The sequence below is a fragment of the Manis javanica genome, chromosome 2, assembly GCF_040802235.1.
Source record: "Manis javanica isolate MJ-LG chromosome 2, MJ_LKY, whole genome shotgun sequence".
Lineage (NCBI taxonomy): Eukaryota > Metazoa > Chordata > Mammalia > Pholidota > Manidae > Manis > Manis javanica.
The window spans coordinates 64,652,447-64,673,724 of NC_133157.1; the positions used below are offsets into that span (position 1 = coordinate 64,652,447).

Here is a 21,278-nt window from a genome sequence, read left to right on the forward strand (position 1 = left end):
CATTCCTCAGGGCTCCATTTTGGAGCCCCTCCTTTTTATTACACAGCTAAACTCTTCTCTTAGGTGATCTCATTTGCTCTAGTTACTATAAATATCCTGGCTTCATAGAGGAAATGACTTGAGAACTTGTTGAGGTAGAAAAAACACTGAGCTCAGACTAAGGAGACTAAGGTTCAAGTGTTGACTTCCTGTGAGAATAAGAGAATTGACTTGGGATATCTTATAGCCTCTTTTTCCCCAACTGTAAAATGGGGACATCCCTCATACCTGCCTTCTTTGTCTTACAGGATTGTTGTAGGAACAAAGGATGAATGTGGCAGGAGGAGGCCTGCTGCTGTTCTTATAGTTAGTACTCTAGTTACAGTCAGAACATTGAAATTAGAACTGTTTGAGATTATTAAGGGTAAAGTTAGATGAGAAGACCACTGCCAGAAAGATAGAGAGAGAGAAAATATGAATGAAAATGAAAACCAGGGAATTGATAGAAGCTGTGGGGCTTGGGATTTTATATCATTCCATAAATTTCTCAATTCTTCAGTAAAGTTACCAACTCAAGAAATCTTATGGGAAACAGTGAAGGCATAAGAGCACTTTCACAGTCAAAATCAAGTTGTGATGCAGTATACGAGGGGAACACTTTTCTAAAGGGCAGCGAGGGGCATTTAACCTTTTTACCTCTCTGAACTTCCAGTGCATATTTGGACTTAGAAAACACTTGTATTCATTCAGTGAGCACTCCTGAAGATCTGCCACCCACAGGTGCTCAGACTGGTGTTACAGGAAACACAGAGGTGCACGATGGTGGTGGTGGTGGTCTCAGGTTCATAAGAGAACCACCTCTGTTCTCCAATGGTCCTCATGTCGGCCAGGAAAATAAACAGGGCAAGGGTATTTTGGACCCTTTGACAAGAGTGAGCAGAGCTGTGGTGATCAGACTAAAAGGTAGTGGCAGAGCCAGCCCTTGACCCCAAGTCTAAATCTGTGCTTTTTTTGCTTTTTCCACTAACACGGTGTCTTCTGATTGTGGTGCTACTTGTTCTGATGGTGGGCCCTAAATTTTAGTGAGCATATAAGCAAACCTAGAAAAATAACAGGTATTTATTTTCATATGTGCCAGAAAAACAAAATTGGCATTGCAAAGACATGGCTTCAGTGATGTCATTTCTTACGATGAGAACAAAGCCGGTAAAAATTAGACTAAATATTAAAATGGTGGCAGTACAGATAGGGAAGGTGAACAACACCATGCAGTAATACATCCCACCATGCTGTAGATGCTTACAACCCAGAGCCAGGGTTAGGGGAAGCATGATCAGAACCAGGACACTTGATGCACATTTTGAGAACATGATGGAGGAGCAGCCAGGACTCCTGGTTTTATCTCCTCTTTTGCTTCTCACTGGCAGTGTGATTTGGGGCAAATCCGAACCTGGTTCCCCTATCATGAAATGAGGGAACTGAAATTTCCTGTCCAGGGTAGATAGTTGGTATTTGAACATATCTGCCAAAGGAGAGGCTAGAAACTATAGCATAATGAATTCTAGGGGTGGAATTCTGGCTTTCTTTAATTATCAGCTGTGTAAATTGGACATCACTTCACCTCTCTGTTCTTTCGTTTGTTCATTCACAAAATGGAGACACTAACACGCTGTTCACAGAGCTGTTGTGAGGACCGAATGAGTGAGAGGAAGAGTGCCTAGCGTAATAAACACTGAGGACAAGTTTGCTATTATTATTACCTTGGGGCTTCAGAGGAGGAGTCTGCAACATTCATTAGAGAGCACTAGAAGGAACTTCATGGAAAAGTGGCATCCAAGATGGAACAAATATGTCATTCCTTAGCTTACCTGCATGAAGCTTCCCAACCATGTAAGAGAAGAAGAGAGAGATGTGGGAGAAAGGTGCAGGTAGGCAGTCCAGGGGAGCTGAGGAAGACATCTCCACAAGGTGGGATGACCTAATTTCTTAGAGACAAGCACAACTACTCCCACACTGGGTGCCTCCATCTTCTTTACTCTGGGTCCTGCTCACAGACTGGGGCATCTGTCATGTCTGAGGGCCTCCAGGCCAGCTTAGCTGACTTGCTGGAGGGCCACACACACTAGGGTGGCACAACAAAACAGTGTCTAGCTATTTCTCTGGGCCCCCGCTGCAGCATGAGCAGCATATGTGGGAAAGGCCACAGCAGCACCCCCAGAAAGAACCTTCCAGTATAACTGAGCCCTGGCCTCCCATCTGGAGCTCTGTTCCCATGCTCTGAAGCCAGCCCACTCTTCTCTGTTTCATGATGGTGGCTGCTGAACAGATCATATGATACTCTGTCAAAGAAAACCAAACACAGCTACTTTTCCACATGCTATTAAACACAGCTTCATTAAAATAGTGTGTAGGTTGATACAAACACATACTATCACAGAATAATTGGGAATTAAGTCCCTGTGACAAGCTGAATAACTAAATTAACCCTATTAAAACCTGTTTTCATGGGGTCAAAGGCTTTTTAGTGGAAGAAACCAGGTGTAAAAGAAAGCACTCAGTTTTTGAACACCTTGCAACACTTGCTGAAAAATAAAGCAGTCACTTGAAGAAGCAAGCAAACTATTTGACTTAATTCAAGGAAAAGATGAAATGAGGTCATCGGCATTTTCTATCTATGATTTAAATTCTGTTAGCTTATGAAAGAAACCCATTTTATTTACCGTAGTAAAAGTACTTTATGATAAATATTTTAATATGCTGAATGTGGTTTGTTTTAATACTAATTACTAGAAATTAAAGAAATTCCAGTTAAAATAATAATGTGGTGTAATGGACAAACTATCAAATTTAGAAGATTTAACAAAATGATAAAAATGCAGTGCTTGTGAGAGTGTTAGGAAACAGAATCAAACACAGAAGATATATTTCTGGACGGCTAATTCATGGCCAAATAATGATCCAATAAGGTGCATTTGCCCTGTTTCAGCTGTTTATTTCTAGGGAGGTAAAACGACCTACTTCCTAAGGCAATAAGATGACTATAAACTAAGCTACAGCATCATTTAGGAATTGTTTTAACCTCTTAACCTCTGTTACCCAGCACCTAGCACAATTACTAGCATAGAATAAATAGCCAATAGATATTCATACATATAAATAAATATAAATTGTGGTGTTTTTCTATCAGAAGACATCTAAGAATGGAGCAAATAAAATCCGGTCTAACAATACAAAAAAGATATGATTCAGCCATTAAAAATAATGTTGTAGAAGACTTTTATGACACAAAAACATGATTTTGATAACTTAGTTGAACATAGATGGTTTTAAGCAATATGCACACTATAATCTTAATTATTCTATAAATGGTGTGTATAAAAATACAAAAAATGGAAGATATGTACTAAAAATATTAACATACTATATCTAGTCATGGTTTATCGATGATATTTTTCTCTTTATTTTCTAAAATAAGAACCAAAACTCTTACAAAAGGAATAAGAGGTCAGGAATTGGGCTGAAATGATAAATAAGCTGTCCCTGAGTGGAGAGAAATAGAAAGTTTTCTGAGTGCTTCTAGAGAGAAGACCCAAGGCCAATGGGAAAATTGTGCTCAGAAGTGGATTTTGATTTGACACAAGCAGTTAGAGCTCTTCAACAATATGTATCTCACAACTTGAATTGGTGGGTCCCTTGTGCTCATAAGCATTCAAGCAGAGGCTAAATGACCATCTAAGAAGGGTTCGTATGTTAGAAAAAATCTTGGACGACGATTCCTTAAGTTCTACAAACCAAAAGCTCAAGATTCCATGAGCTGATTGGCACAGTCCTCAATAAGTTCTATGTGATATGACACAGAATTCTTTACTGATTAAGGATACGTTCCTACTTATCCCTCTGTTTTCTGTGGGTCTTTCCCTTGTTGATTTTTCTTCTGTTTGCAAGGTATCTATAAGCTGTCTCCCTCCAACTGTTATACAATCTGCGTGATTACAGTTTCATTCTTTTCTCTCTTCATGGCTTCTGGGTCTTCGAGAAAACCCTAGAGGGTGTCAGGTAACATTTATGGTTATCATGGATCTTCTTAAAATGAATTGGTTTTCAACCAATCGAGAGTCTTCCCTTTGTTAATTTCATAGGGTAGGTTCTAGAAAAGGGAGAGGCCAGGGGAAGGGCAAAGAACTGAAATAGAGAGGAGAGGGGGTTCTATATACCCACTTGGTGGTTTTGATAAGGGTTGTTCCTGGCCAATTAAAGTGCCTACAGAAAAATCACTGGCTTCCTTGAACTACTGTACATTGGCTGATACTATTTACAGCTTCCAATTGTGCTTGACAGAAAATCATAGAATAATTTTGAATCTGAGCTTGGAGCTAATTTTAAGTAGTTCATGGGAGCACTGATTAGATTAACAATATGAATGAACTGCACAAAACCAGTTATGTTGTGTTCCTGTTAGTGTGTACCAATCATGCCTTCTGACAATTGCTTTTATGAAAGCTTATTAGGTCAAATTTGTAGAGCAGTGAAAGTGCTGAGAACATGTATTTATTTTGTGATAAGACTACAAAACTCAGTAAGACATACTCATCCACTTTATGAAAAAACACAGAGTGCTAGCAGAGTGCCAGGTTCAACCTATCTATCATTCAGGGGTGTGATGGGCTTTCTTGGAACACTTGCAATGACCATGCAGGCTGCTGGCAAAGGGTGTCAAAGAGGATGATAGAGATTAGAAAACATCCCAACTTGTATCTGCCACGGTAACTAAAACAACGTTTTCAGGGAAGAGTGCTGAAACATCACACTTCTCCTATTGCCAAGAACTCCTGGAAAATCACGAGGTAAGCGGATTAGGGAAGAAGGCATTTGGGATGCTTCATCAAGTCTGCAGAAGCTCCTTTGAGCAAAAGCGCATTTCATTAGCTCTTCAATGGAATGGGAATAAGAGAATGGGGACACAATGCTGACCAATAAAACAGAAGGTCATTCTAAGAAGATTTCCTCTCCTGCTGCCCATTGCGATGTACCACTATTAGTCCATTTTCAGTTAGCAAAGGCCTATCAGCAACTCTCTAGGATAGGGGATTGGAATATACTCTTCCCTGTTACTCTCTAAAATGCAGGTTCTCAGAACAGTATGACAGCTAATTGTGGGACATGGCACACTGCTTGGAATCCTCCAAGCTTCTCTTAGAATCAACAAATCAATATGTGTGCTTCCTGCCATGCCTTGAGCCTCAGCTATTCTGAAGATGTAGACAATAAGGGACACAATGGAGGGGGGAGTATGTGCAGAATACAGTTGGACAATGTGACCTGTGCTTTGTTAAGAAAGAAAGCAAGCTGTAGGCTTTTGAGAAGAAGCAAGGTTCAAAGAGGTGGTTGTACAGCACCATCTCCACAGCTACCCAGAGACGAGATGATGAAAACAGTACTGAGTGTGATAAAGACTGAAAAGCCACAGGGAGATCAGACTGATCTATTCCATGGCACATATAACTATATAAAGACTTTCAGCTAAGAATATTTTAATGACAAGTGCTTTTCATTACTTTGGCTGGAGCCCAGGAGCGGATGTTCACCCGTATTTGCATGGAGGCCATCTCTGATGTACTAATTTCCTTTTGCTTAGTCATGTAGCCAGCAGCAGAGCTGATCTCAACTAAAGTGGCTGGTACTAATTGTTAGTTTCCAATTACTAGTTGTTCAAGGTTTATCAAGTATTGTGACTTTAATTAGGGCCCTAAGATGTAAACTGCAGTGTCTTTAACAGACCCATTCCGATGGGGATAATTTGATGAGCTGGTTGCTGTCGTACAGTAATTGAGAACCAAAAAGAGATTCACATGTGAATAGTAAATTAAGATGTGCCGTAGTAGCTGGGATTTATACCTGGGCCGTTAGAGGCCTTAATGACCCCATAAAAGGGAATAAGGTCATTTGTTATTTAAAGGATCATAAGATATTGCATTTCATAAGGATATTGAGCATGCACAAGGTTAAAGCACTCATGGAAGAGCCAGATTCCCCCTTTATTCCATTTATCAGCAGAACCAGAAGAGTTAGCACTTCCTTGTAATAAAGCCCTACATTCCAGAGTGACTTGCTACTCTACCTCCCAAATCCCAAAGGGCAGCTGCTGCTGGGCTGGGCTTTGTAAAATGTTAGTTTCATCCTCAAACTCAGCGCAGGCACTGAATCCCCCATTTTAGAACCAATTAAAGTGAACGGTTTTCCAATTTTCTGGGACAGATCGTCACAAGCAGCTGAATGGTGAGACCCTGAGGTCTGGAAAGGTGGCAGGGAAAAAGCCTAACTCTTGGTATTCTTTGGGTACAGCAGGTCCCATTTTTAGTGGAGTTAAAAATTTAAAGAGTTTAGCTGTATATAGATGAGGGAGTTAATAGTGGAAATAGAAAACTCTCAATTACCCATAGAAACTAAAAGATAATGCAAAATTGAAGATTACCCAACATAATGTGTGTTGGCATTTGAAATGTATATGCTTGCATCCTTAATTATGTTTCCTTAGGCTGCTATTCGAATTAGCCTGTGTTCCCCTTACACATAACCTAACAGCAGGAAAGGAAAGCTAGAAAATGTAATGCATTTGAAGATTCTACTCCAGGATTAAAATTTGGTTGTGAATAAAACCTTTCCATAGATAATGGAGAAGTGATGGCAGTAGCTTTCATATCTATTCCAGATTTTGTTTCTTTCCCTTTGTAGCAACAGGCACATCTGCGGACATAGGCACAAATCTTCACAGAGAGCCGTGCAATCATTTCTGCTATCATTATCATGCACTCTACAGATGTTTCCTTAGCCAGGGTCTAACCAGGTGCTGCAGAGGCTTGTAGCATGATGAGGTAGGAAATGAGGAGACAGTTTCTCCAGGTAAGTAATTAGAACAACAGGAGCAAATCAGAAGGCTGAATGTTGCTATTTAAATGGAAATTCAGCCAGGTCCCCAACATGCTGCAAATTTTATCCATACCATGTTGAAGAACCCAGTTGATGAGAATCTTAGGTGTGTAACTAGGGGTTGAGGCCTTGATTTGAGAGTTCAGGAAATACTTCTGGTCTGGAAAGATGACCATATAATCGTGTTTAGAATGTTATTACATGATCAATTACAAACTATTTCAAACATGCAGAAAAGCACAGAAATAACAGGTATCCATATATCCACCTCTTGGAATTTAAAAATGTTGACAATTTTTTTCATTTAACTAAAAAATAAAGCTATAGATGTGGCTGTTTTACAAAAAATACATAGGGATACAATTTTCTACTCCTCCTTGTAGGCATTATCCCTCCAATGTGACTTTGCATTTCCTCTCATCAAGAGCAAAGTCTTTTTCTCTGTTCCTTGAACTGGGGCCAGCCTTGTGACTTGACTTAGCCAATAGAACATGACTTTGTGACTTGATTTGGTCAATGTGTACTAGTTCTGAGCCTAGTCTTAAGAGGAAACCTGTTAGCTACTATGGGAATTGAACTGGACTGCCCTGCTGGGTGATGAGAGACACGTGACCCAGTCATGCCCATCATTCTGGTGACAGCCAGTCCCCAGCTGACCTGCAAGCTGACAGCAAATGCATGAGAGAGCCCGGTTAAGACCAGGAGAAGTGCTTAACCAGTTCCAGCCCAAACTGCTAATTCACATAATCATAAGCAATAATAAATTGTTGCTGTTTGCAAGCCACTAAGTTTTGAGGTGGTTTGTTAAATCAAGTAACTGATACAATGTTTAAAAAATTCCTTCAAATCCTACTGCCTCTCTACCCCTTCTCTCCCCAGAAGTTTCTAGTATTTTGAAACTTATCTCTACCCTTCTAATACATATAAATATACCCTTATTATACATGTGTATAAAAGTCAACATTAAATATTGTTCACAAAATGTTCTATAAAGTACTATATGAAGGAAACATAAATCAAATCATACTTTACATATCCATTGCCCCTCACCTTTTGGACTCTACCTTGTTTTTATAAGCATCTATGATGATACCTGGAGAGATCATTCATTTTAGCAGCTATATATGTTTCAATGTATGATTATAACACAGTTTATCCATTCCCTTACTAACAGAATAATAAGGAGCTGGTCTAAAATATTTTCTAACTGTACCATGCTTGATTCAAAAATTGTGGAGAGGTAAAAACATCTTATAGAGTCAGTTAGGATTACAGAGTGATACACAGCTATAGGAATAAAGCTGTATGATGTTTGCCATATTATTCTCTATAACATATATGAATTCTTGGGCAGAATTTGCATTTTATAATACATTTTATAAAATAAATAAGAAATAGAATAGAAAGAACATAAACAGATCCACTTATAGACGAACTCTTAATCAATTACATTAGTGGCAATTGAGACCAATGGGGAAAGAATGTCCATTTGATAAATGGTGCCGGTACAGCTGGCTATCCATATGAGAAAAAATTAAACTATATCCTTCTTATACCATACACGAAAATAAATACCACCTGAATTAAAGTCCTGAGTATAAAAAGCAGTGGTTTAAAATATTTGCAACATTCATCTTAGTAATGACCTATCTTCCTCTCAATTTTCATCAATTTGCATTGACACTAGGCTTTTGTCACTTGGTCCAAAGTCCAACTGGGTCCCACATGTGATAGGGAGAAGACAAAGACCTTGGGCTGCTTTATGATGTGATGCTTTTCCTCCAACATCTGTCCACCTAAAGTTATCATCTAATTGTCCTGAGTCCTACAAAACCTAGATAATCAAAAGTAATAAATGCAGAGTCCAGTTGTACATTGTAAATTAGCCTTACCTAGAAATTCCTTGATTCTGCATGAGTTTATCCTGTCACTAGATTCCAGGTTCTTGCTAGCTCAGCAAGCTCTCTACCCAGTTTCCTTAAGAATTCTGTTGACTTTCTCTTGTTCAGTTCTACTTCTCTCACCATCACTACCAGGTACAGGAGTTCATGTCATTAAGCTCATTAGAACTCTCAGTTCTTTTGTCTTTTCATTCAGCACGTATTTATTGGGCACCCAATAAGTACCAAGCACTCTGTTAGTGCTAAGATAAAGCAATGACAAAAATACTATGGTCCCTTCCCAGAATCTAGATGGCTTTATTGCTTTCCCCCTATGATTCTCATTTCAGGGAAAGATCAATTTCTAGTAGAAAATGTTTGTTTTAATACTTTGCTAACTGTGGGCCAACTCAGAAAGATTCATATAATATTATGAAGCCTCAATATAGTCATTTTTCAAATGGTGATATTACTAATATCTATTCTCACCTATTTTAAGATCTTCTCTGATTATCAAATGAATTATGATTTGTGAATACCAGAGGCTACAGAAATGAAATCACTGTACTCTAATCCACAAAGACTGCATTCCCTACAACTTAGAGATGATTTCTTTGATGGTGCTCAGAAGGTGAAGAAAAATTCGTAGTCAAGGCTACCATATTTATTGTCTTAAACCTTCAGTTTGTCCTTTAAATCCAGTTCACCTGTTAATCATAGAAGCACTAACTTTCTCCTGATACCTGACTTCTTAATTCTCTCTGATCTCTCTCCTCTAGTAGAAGAAAATCAGCCAGAGCATCAGCAGTATAAGCCTGTGTTGTCAAATACTGGTTGGAAGAGGACCTTTTAATTTTGGGAAGTAGGGGGGATCTTTTATAGAACTTTAGCAAGAGAGATCTGGGGAAATTCAGGTAGTACCCTGAGTAGTTGATTGGGGATGGTTCTTGGAAGGAGGGCTTGTTCTTGCAGATTAGCACCAATTGTTTGGGCAATGTAGATTTTATTAAGCAGGGGTAGGGGAGCCACAAATAATTAGGAGCCAAGCTCATGTGCCAGGAGAATGAATGGGAAAGAAAGGAGATATGATGCCTCCAGTGGAGCACTCTCAATCCTTCAGTCTCTCTCATATTTCTCTTCTGAGCGAGATTCTTTTAGCCATCATGTACCAAATGCCTCTTAATGATTGATGGTATAAAGTGAAGGGCATTCATTTTGAGGTACAAAAATGTTCTACATTGTTAAGGTCAGGATTTAGAGAGATAAGCCTGGGATTATTTGATTTAATGGCACTCACCTATCTTTAAGGGCTTTACACAAAAACATATAGTTTCTCCTTCAGAAAATTTTTACTGAAGTGTTTCTTACTGCTAGCGAATTCATGGGGCAGGCTTCATATTGCATCCTTGCTAATATCCTTCAAAGAACTGATCCCTTTCTACAGATGATAAGTAACAGTTTAAAGTACTATGAAGAAATTAATGCTTTTGCACACCAGGACGTGACTGTGTGCTGTGGTGATGTCAAGTGTCAGTTTGGAGATGTCACCAGAGATTGTCATGCTATGAGTCACCACATGTGCAGGATGCCTGGGATAGACAGTCCTGGTTTATGCCTGTCATTTCAATATCATTATTAGTAGTGCCCCATTCATTCACAAAAAGGTCTTGATTTGGATGATAAATTATATGTTTACTGTGGCAGACACGGGGTGTGCAGCCCAGATCTCTCTCATCAAGGACGTGTTGCTGCTCACTGTGAGCAGACGGCCTTTTGGCTGTCTGCCTTCAGGGGCCTCACTCAAAGATCATGCTCCCCTCCAGGACCAGCCCACGTCCAGTGACTTGCAGGGAGTAATGAAGGCCTGGCTATCTCAGTGCATCTGAAAGACTCCAGTTCTGGCTCTAGAATCCCCTGTGTGCTTCTGTGGGATCCTCTGAGAGCCTCTGGGGCCCCTCACCTTCTCCCTCATTCCATTCCTGATCTGCTTCCATTCCTTTCACAGATGTTGATCCCCACTGGATTCCTAAATAAACATTCCAAACTGCACTTTAGAATCTGCTTCCTAGGAAACCCAATCCACAACAGTTGGTCTGAGAAGACTGCTGGAGCTGGGCCAGTTTGTAGCTACAAAAAAATTATGGATGGATGATCTAGAGGCTGAGAGAAATTCCTCCAATCAAAAACCACGATCCACTGTCCAGTATCCAAACCCGAGTCAGCTTTCTCTCTGGGAACCCCCTAACTGAAGGGGACTGGCTACCCTGGAGGGAGGATGCTTCACTAACTGGCAACCATCCCCCCAGTCCCTCTCCAAGAGGACAGATGGCCATTCACTTAAATAACTGTGAACTAGGGAAAAGGGAATATGTAAACTTTCCGAGGTTGGTTGGACACAGAGTCCAAACTGACAATGATACTCAGAAATCCAAAGAATCATCACAACACCCTGTTAGATTGGACACCCAGGCAGATGGAAGCCTAATCAAGCTCCAGATCACAGTGGGTCCGTAAAGTCTATGAAACCACCTAGCAGCCATTTCTTTGGTCTGTGTTTGTATAACCTAAATACGGAGTAATGGCAGTTGGTACAAGCTTCTCACTGAGAAGCTGGACTGTGGAGTAAGAGCTTTTACTTACAGGGACTAAGCAGGGGAAGGCCGAGTGAAGGGGTCCAAAACAGCAGGCAACACAGAAGAGATTGGGTATTGATACCAATATTGCCAATACCCCAAAATCAGCACAATATTGAAATAAGATGTCAAAATATTTTCTCCTCCATTCTGTCTTTAGCTACCAAGCAAAGCAAAATAGAATTAGAAGAAACATGCATGGGCTAAATGGGTCAACATGGCTAAGGAGATCTGCTTTTGGAAATGACTGATGTGCTCTTCCAGACATTGACTTATTGCTTAGAAACAACAATTATTTACTTGAGCAGGGCTACCTTTTATTAGAGTAAAACATCCCCATCAACTTATTGACCTTTTTCTTTTAATAGCTGTTCTTGAGGTAATCAATGGCTTTTAACAGCCAAGCTCTGCTATCAATGTACAAGAGCAAGTTTATTGATTTGACAGATACTTTTCCTCACTGGGCACCAATTATTGCCTAAATTGTGCGACTTTAGGCTAGAAACATCATGTACTTTTCTAGTTACTTAATGCATTCCAGTGATTGGCTTCCAGTAGGTTTATAATCAGACTGTTGATTTGTGAGTTAACAATACTTTAAATTCCACTGAAAGCTAAAAAGCGGAATCTGCTTCTAAGAGGTTAATAGAATAAGATATCCAATCTAATTTTTGTGGTGATAAATGAATGGAAATTGTGCAAGGATATATTAATCTTACACACAGTTCATGCTCTACTAAAAACTAGTGTATTTCTAAAACAGAAAAGTCACCCAATTTTGATACCTGTAGCTCCACTTAAAATGCAGACTATTTGATTTCATAAACATTCCTAAAATTAGAATCATTAAAACTATTAAAAAGACATGTCTCCACTTCTGATTAAAAATAGAGCAAAATCAAGACTTGGAATGTCATTAATATTATTAACCCAGTAACTAACCTAGCTGTTTAATTAAAAAAACAACAATATAAAAAAATGCAGTGAAGGCTCCAGCCAGCCAAGGCTTGGCACAGGTTATATGAGGTCTGTGTAAATGACATGCTGTTATGTCCCAGAATTTAGCCCCTGGAGACATTTGACATTATCTTGTTCTGCTATGATACAATATAATATGATTGCTACCATTAAGACCCAAACTCCTTTCTAGTCTGTATATTTCTTTTTACTCCATTCATTCTTTCTTTTCATCCCTTATTCAACAAATAATTATTGTGTTCGTACAATGTGCCTCACTAGAAACTCATTTCTAGTGATACAGTGATGAATAACATAATGATGAAAATGAATGTATTTCCTCTTTACACCCAGTTCTATCATTCACAGCCTTTTTCAAATAAAAATAACTTAATTGCTGCTATAGGGAAATAATTAAAAATTTTAAATGTACCTTGAGTATCAATAGTAATGGGTATTTGGGGCCAAATTCTTGGTGTGACTCACATTGAGTCTATTATTTTTTAAATCTTATTTGTCCAAATTCAGAAATATTAAAATTTCACATCTGAATGAATAATTAAATAGCAGAAGATGCCCAGATAGAAATAGATTTAGTCGATATAACATTTTATCAGAAGAATATGCTTAGTTTTGGCCTCTTGGGGCACTAAGATCTTCACAACAATGGTCAAGAAATCCAGAAATCCATAGGTAATAACACCTGGCTGGTTTGATGAACTTCAGACTTTATGGAAATGATGGAAGTATTTATTGCAAGTAATTGGCACCAAACTATGGAATAAGGACTATATACATCTTTTACTATAATTAATTTAGGTATAAATCTATATAAACACCCTAAATATAAAGTGGGGTTCTGATAAAAGTTCCAGTTTCTTTTTATTCAGAAGGTGATAAAAGCAGATTTTCTGATGTGTTTTGTGGAATAATCTCTGCCTTGGTCCATTCTGGATTCTTCTTCCAGGCTCTACTGATGAAATGTAGCCTGTAGTTTATCACATAATATCTCTCCTGGGATAGGTCACCTCTTTCTCTCAGAGCCCTTATTTTATTGCAGAAAGTTGTTAGTCTTCACTTCTTCAAATGCCCAAAGCACACCATGAATATCAATTATATCTTTGTACATGGATTTCTAGGGAGATGTGCAAAGGGCTAGCTGTCCACTCCACTTGCTAATCCTGGAAGGGTTCTGTGGATCTGTGGCCTCTGAAGCTGTTTCTCTACTCTGAACACTTAATTCTGAATCTATATACTTTGTTACAATCACCATCTGTGTGTTATGTCTCTGGGAGTAGATCTGGAATTATTTTTCACATTTTCTTAGTATATTTATGGAATATAGATGAATTACCAGGTTCCCCACTTTTTCTCCTGTATATACATCCCACAGAGATCAGAACTGGAACCATGGAGTAGTGTGAGAAAGATTGTGTAGGTAGGGTAAACTACATGATTGTAACAACAACAAAACAAATTTAAGACTATGTGACAGTTCAAGCACAATAGAAATTTACAACTTCCCATGTAAAGGTCCAAAGCAAGTATTTCTTGTTGGTGGCGGCTTTCCTCCTGGGCTCAGAGGTTGTTCCACGAGGACAACCTCTCCTAAGGGAGAAGCTGGCCACCATCCACAAACAGAACGCACAGGTTACAGACAAGGAACATGAGAAGCAGCTGCCACAGGACTAAGGACCTCCAGCTTGTCCTAATTACATGGACAGTATGGGCCTTAACACTCCAGTGTAACCCTGGGGGTGTGGAGAAGCACTCCTGGAAAGTGACTGATATTGGGCATTTTATTAATAAGATGGATGAGTCTAAGAGCCTGATTTTGTTCGATTTATGAAAACAAAACTTTTTGAGTTTTGTGGAACAATGCTACATTTACATAACTATGTTACATAAACTATGGTTTATGTAAACCATTTTATGTATGTTATGTAAATCATTATTGCAATATGAAGCTACCAATTCAGATTTTCTAAGTTGCTGTCAGCTCCCTTTTGTCTCTAATGGCATGTTGGTTTCTCTGCAAGGATATTGGTGGCCTTGTAATATCTATGCACTGCTGGAGATACCCAGAGTGGTCCTCTCCATTTGCCCCCTCCATTCTCCAGGACAGCTGTGGTCACATCCCTCACACGGGCCACTTCTCTTTGTCATCTTCTCCCTCCTTCTCACTGCTCTCTTCTTTGGTTCTGCCAAAGCTTCTTTCCCCCATCTGAGGATAACAGTGCTTATCCTCTCCACCCATATGGACCTTTCCACTCTCCTCTCAGGGTTTTACTATCCTTAGGCAAGCTGCCCCTTGTCAAATGCTGTAGTACCTCTTAGATCCACTAAAAAACTGGATTTTCCATTTATAGTTTATGAAGAGTTATAGTGTGATGTTTCACCCCTGGTAATGAGAAGAAACTTTTCCTGATTAGACACTCAGTTGAGAAAGAATCCCCTTTGGACAGATAAATAAAAACTATGAAAAAATTACTTTCTATGTCTTTACACATCACCTTTTGTCCAGCAGTGGTGCTTTTACTTAATCATTCATGGGAAATCGTGTACAAGTTTCCATAAAATCACTAAGCACTAGGGACCTTCACGGTAAAGACTCATGAAGAAGAAGTTAGGACATAGAAACCAACAGCTCAGGATTTTGTTTCCTTTATGTATGGTATGCTTACAAGGCATATATTGTGATAAATATTTTTGGTTTATCTTTTAACTTTGCAAGAATTTCTGTTTTTGATTTTTTTCTTACAGTGACTTAGTGTATCACAAAATAGATGGATATGCTTTGGCATGGGGGGCAAGATTAATGCTCAGAAATGCACTAGAACTATTATATAGGAATATTCTTTCAAAATAATCACATCTGGTCTAAAAAGTTGGTACTAAAATTAAAGTATGTATGATTTAATAACAACAACTACTATTAATCGAGCACTTATGTGTCAAGTCCTGCAGTCTGTATTTTATAGGCATTATTTTACTCAACTTTCAAAAAATCCTGTACATATTAGACCCATTCACAATGGAAAAATTGTGGTTCAGAGATGTCAAATGATTTTCCACTGTCACATGTCTACGAAAGACTACATATTGGGATTCAATTCAAGGTGTTTTGTTCCAAATGCAAATACTTTACTACTTACACGAATTTCATGCACTTCCCAGGGATATTCCATTCTTTCATAGTTGCATTTTGGATACCCATTAATTAATTTAAAAATTTTCCTAATTGTCTGCCTATTACCCTCTCTCTTTCTACCTTTTTTTTTCCAATTATTTTCCAACAGTGGATTGCTGGAAGATATTAACATAAACTTTGAAATTAATTTTTTTTTAATTTAAGGAAATTAAAAGTAATTTTGAAAATTTAGGGCATTTCATAAAACAACATAGGCCATATATTATATTGGATTTTCACTAAGAAATATTCTTGTGTATGAAGTTCTAGAAAGGTGAAAGCAGTTCCTGGGAGAAGTTAATGGTTAGTGATGAACTACTTAGATATGCTCACTGAAACAAGTCAGGGTGGAGTTTAGTTGAATTTCTACTGGATTTGGGGTGGGCCTTCAGTAGTATGATGGTGCATTCTCATTTTTCCATGATTAACCCAAATTATGCCTGTTTTCCCTGCTTACATATTTACAGTACCTCTTTATCTCACAAAAATATTTTGGTTTGAATGATAATCTTACTGCCATCCTTCCCATAAACAACCCTTCCCTGGATAAACAAAACTTATCCTTCTTTGGAATATGACACGAAAATGTGGCTCATGAACTTTGCTTTTCATTGGGAATCAAAGTCTGGTGCAGACACCAGGCAGACTCTGCAGGGTTGTCAGCTGCTTGCATCTCTGGTTGAGTCTGGGAAAACAGATCAGTTCAAAATCACTAGCTTCCCAGTGAAAACTGCAGGATGATCAATTCCAAATACCACATATCTCAGTGAACAGACGTTATCTACACATTTGTTTCTTCACATCCTGTTCTCCACATGTTCCCATCTCCTCACTCAAATAACTATTAACAATAACTCTAAGAAGCAGTGGGAACTAATGACAAGTCTCATCCCCTCAGTTTAATAATGCAGTCCTAATTCTCATGTATACATTATCCCCCAGCACCAAACCATTTCCATTTGCACACCAAAGCAATCCTCCATATCTTTAGTGTTGATGTCAGCTTGGTATGCACTTATCACCTTCATTAAGAATACACATTTACTTAGTAATGCTATCTCCAAAAACAGATGCTTTCCAAACAAAGCACTCCCTATATTGACAAAAAACACTGGCATGAAGGTCAAAAGCCCTTGAGTTTTTCCATCTACCAAAGGGAAAAAGTAGATAAAGAATGACTTGCTCATGAATTTTATTATTCATTCAACACATCAGCTATGTTTTATGTACTGTAATCATTGACAGGACAGAAAAATGAATAACAAAACATGGAACCAATTCAGATGATGGAGTAGGAGGATCCTGAACTCACCTATTTCTATAAACATACCAAGGCTACAAATACATACAGGTAAACTCTCTGAGAACAACCTGAAGACTAGCAGACCAGCACTTCTACAACTAAAGAGATAAAAAAAAAAGTACATCAAGAAGGGTAGGAGAGGCATAGACACAATCTGGTTGGAACCCACTCCCCTGGCAGAGTGACCCACAAGGAGGAGTTGATATAACAGGCATGAAGGTCCTCTCTGAGGAGCATCAGGTTCAAGTCTTGCATTGGGTACCTCCCACCTTGGGGACCTGCATGGGATAGATGAGATCTCATAACATCTGGCTTTGAAAACCAGAGGGCTTAACTCTGGAGATCCAGAAGGCTATAGGAAACCAACACTTTGCTCTTAAATGGCCTGTACACAAACCTGCTTGCTCTAAGATCCAGCACAGAGGCAGCAGTTGGAAAGTACCTGGTCCATTCATGAAGATTTGTTGGCTGATTTTAGGGCATGTGCTTGAGAGGCATGGATCTGTAGGAACTCTTCCCATGAAAAAAAGTGCAGGTAGGCACCATTTTTCTCACTGTCCTTCTGCCTAGCTGGCCCAATGCTGAGATGCCAGTTTTGACACTCCCTGTCTACCTTGCTAGCACTACTCACTCCAATCCTGATATTCCTTTTCAAATATGTTCTGCCCAATGCCACGCACCAGTAGGCACCACTTCAAAGCAGCTTCTACCCCTGGCAGGCAGTCTTACCCAGAACCAGAGCTACTCCAATGCAGCACCTGCCTGGGCAGGGGGAACAATTCTGCCCACCAGTATGCCCATAGCAGATGCAGCTGTGCCTCTCAACTAGCTGGGCAGGGTCCAGCCCTTCCCACCAGTGTAGCCCAGTCACAACAGGAGGGTGCATGCAGCCCACATAGGATATACCCATCAAGTGTCTCATTCTGGTGACCAGGAGGATAACACTTCCAAGCCTCACAAGACACCTTCTCCATAAGGCCACTCTTTCAAGAGCGGGAAATATAGCTGATCAAACTAATACAGAAAAACACACAAACTCAGGAAAAATAAAGAGAAAAAGGAATCTATTCCAAATGAAAGAATAAGACAAAACCTCAGAAGAACTAAACAAAATGGAGATAATCAATCTTCTTGATGAAGAGCTCAAAGTAAGGGTCATAAAAATGCTCACTGAATTTGGCATAAGAATGGATGAATGCAGTGAGAACTTCAACACAGGCACAGAAAATATAAAAGAGAACAAATCTGAGCTGAAGAATACAATAATTGAAATGTAAACTACACTAGATGTAATCAACAGCAGATTAGAGGATGCAGAAGAACAGAACAGTGATCTGGAAGACAGGGTAGTGGACATCATCAAGCTGAACAGTAAAAAGGAAAAGAAAATTTAAGTTAGGATAGTTTAAAGGACATTTAGGGCAACATCAAATAGACTGATACTTGTGTTGCAGAGGTCCCAGAAGGAGTAGAGAGGGGCAGAAAATTTATTTGAAGTAATAATAGCTAAAATCTTCCCTAACCTGGGAAGAAAACATACATCAAGGTGTTGGAAACAAATAGAGTTCCAAACATGATGAACCCAAAAAGATCCACACCAAAACATGTCATAATTTTAATGGCAAAAATTAAAGATAAAAAGAGAATCTTAAAAGCAACAAGATACAATTAATTACATACAAAAGACCCGTAAGTCTATCAGCTGATTCTTTAGCAGAAACTCTGCAGGTTAGAAGGGAGTAGCATGAAACATTCAAACTGCTGAAAGGAAAAAACAAACAAACAAACAAACAAAAAAACAAACCTACAACCAAGAATACTCTACCCAGCAAAGTTATCATTCAGAATTGTGGAAGAAATATAGTTTCACAGACACACAAAATTTAAAGGAGTTTAATCACTACTAATAAGCCTTACAAGATATGTTAGTGGGACTTCCTTAAGTAGAAAATAAAAGGCCATAACTAGAAGAAAATTATTAAAGAAAAAAATCTTGCTAGTAAAAGCAAACAGTAAAAGTAGTGAATCAACCACTCACAAAGCTAGTATGAAGGTTAAAAGACAAAGGTAGTAAAATCAACTATATCTATAATAATTAGGTAAGTGGTACACAAAATAAAAGATGTAAAATATGTCAAATACCTTAATCATGGAAGTAAATATTTAGTGCTTTTAGAATATGTTTAAATTTAAGCAGCTATCAATCTAAAATTGACTGTTATATACATAGGGTATTATATATTAACCTCATGGTAACCAAGAACCAAAAACCTGTAATAGATTGATAAAAAATAAAGAGAAATGAACCTAAGAAAAGACTACTAAAGAAAGTCATAAAATCTTAAGGGAAGAGAAACAGAGAAGAATGAAGGAACAGAAAAGAACTACAAAAACACCCAAATAATTTTAAAAAATGGCTACAAGTACATAACTATCAAAAATTACTTTAAAATGTGAATGGGCTAAATGTCTCAATCAAAAGACATATAGTGACTGCCTACAAGAGACTCACTTCAGACCTACAGACACATACAGATTGAAAGTGTAGGGATAGAAAAAGATATTTGATGCAAATAAAAATTAAAAGAAAGCTGAGGTTGCAATACTTATAATCAAACAAAATAGACTTTCCAACAAAGACTGTAATGGGTGATGAAGGAGGGCAGTACATAATGATAAAGGGATCAATCCAGCAAGAGGATATAGCAATTGTAAACATCTATGCACCAAAGAGAGGAGCACCTAAATATATAAAGCAAACATTAACATACATAAATGGAGAAATCGACAGTTATAAATAATAATAGGTGACTTTAACACCCCACTTATGTCAATGGATAGATCATCCAGACAGAAAATTGATAATGACATAGTGGCACCAAATGTCACACTAGATCAGATGGACTTTAGGAGACTTATACAGAATATTTCATCCCCAAATAGCAGAATACACATTCTTTTCAAGTGCACATGGAACATTTTCCATGATAGATCATGTTAGGACACAAAATAAGTCTCAATAAATTTAAGAAAAATGAAATCATATTAAGCATCTTTTCTGGCCACAACAATATTAAGCTAGAAATCAATTACAAGAAACAAACTGGAAAAACACAAACATGTGGAAGCTAAACAACATGCCACTAAACAACTAATGTGTCAATGGAGACATTAAAGAGGAAATAAAATAATACCTTGAGACTAATGAAAATGGAAACACATGTTCCAAAATCTATGAGCTGCAGCAAAAGCAGTTCTAAGAAGGAACTTTATAGCAATATAGGCCTATCTCAAGAAACAAGGAAAATCTCAAATAAACAATCTAACTTTACAGCCAGAGGAACTAGGAAAAGAACAAGCAAAGACCAAAGCAGGTAGAAGGAAAGAAATAAGAAAGATCAGAGCAGAAATAAATGAAATACAAACTAAGAACAGTAGAAAAGATCAGTGAAATTAAGAGCTGGGTCTTTGAAAAGATTAACAAGATTAATAAACTTCCAGCTAGACTCATTAAGAAAAAAAGAGGACTCAAATAAAATCAGAAATGAACAAGATATTACAACTGACATCACAGAAATACAAAAGACTATAAGAGGCTACTATGAGCAATTATACACCAAACTGAATAACCTGGAAGAAATGAAAAAATTCCTAGGAACATCGAATCTTTGAATCAGGACTGAATAAGGAAGAAATAGAAAATCTGAACAACCAATTACTAATAATGAAATTGATCAGAAATAAAAAAGAAACTACAACAAATAAAAGTCCAGTATAGGATGGCTTCACAGGTGAATCCGACCAAACATTTAAAGAGTTAATACCTATCCTTCTGAAATTATTTCAAAAACTAAAAGAGGAAACTGCTTCCCACTTCATTCTATGAGACCAAATTTACTATGATTTCAAAACCAGATGAAGACACTATAAAAACAAGAAATTTATAGACCAATATTCTTGATGAACATAGATGCAAGACTCCTAAAGATATTGGACAATCAACATAAAAAATACCTTACAAGGATCATCCATAATGACCAAATACAATGTATTCCAGGGATGCAAGGGTGGTTCAATACCTGCAAAATCAATGTAATACACCACATTAGCAAAAGGAAGAATTAAAAATAATGTGATCATCTCAATGAATGCAACATACATTCATGATTAAAAACTCTCAACAAAGTGGATACAGAGGGAATATATCCCAAAATAATAAAGGCCATGTATGACAAACCCATAGCTGGCATCATATTTAATAGTGAATAGCTGAAAGCATTTCCTCCAAGATCGGAAACATGCAAGGTTGCCCACTCTCACCATGTTTATTCGACATAGTATGTGAAGTCCTAGTCACAGCAATATACCATGCTTATGGATTGGAAAAATAAATTACTATTGTTAAATAG

General features: G+C 38.0%; 1 protein-coding gene across 3 annotated transcripts in view; it reads right to left on the bottom strand.

Annotated features, from left to right (window-relative positions):
* The window catches only part of DMRT2 (doublesex and mab-3 related transcription factor 2), a 702,131-nt gene that overhangs the window by 35,202 nt on the left and 645,651 nt on the right, over positions 1 to 21,278 (bottom strand). Inside the window, exon 8 of one of the 3 annotated variants that reach the window (XR_012127745.1) lies at positions 20,913 to 20,948. The exons of the other annotated variants lie outside the window; for them this stretch is intronic. The gene's annotated coding sequence lies outside the window, so the exon portion shown is untranslated. Of the gene's footprint in view, positions 1 to 20,912; positions 20,949 to 21,278 lie in introns of those variants that run through there. 3 annotated transcript variants of the gene reach the window in all.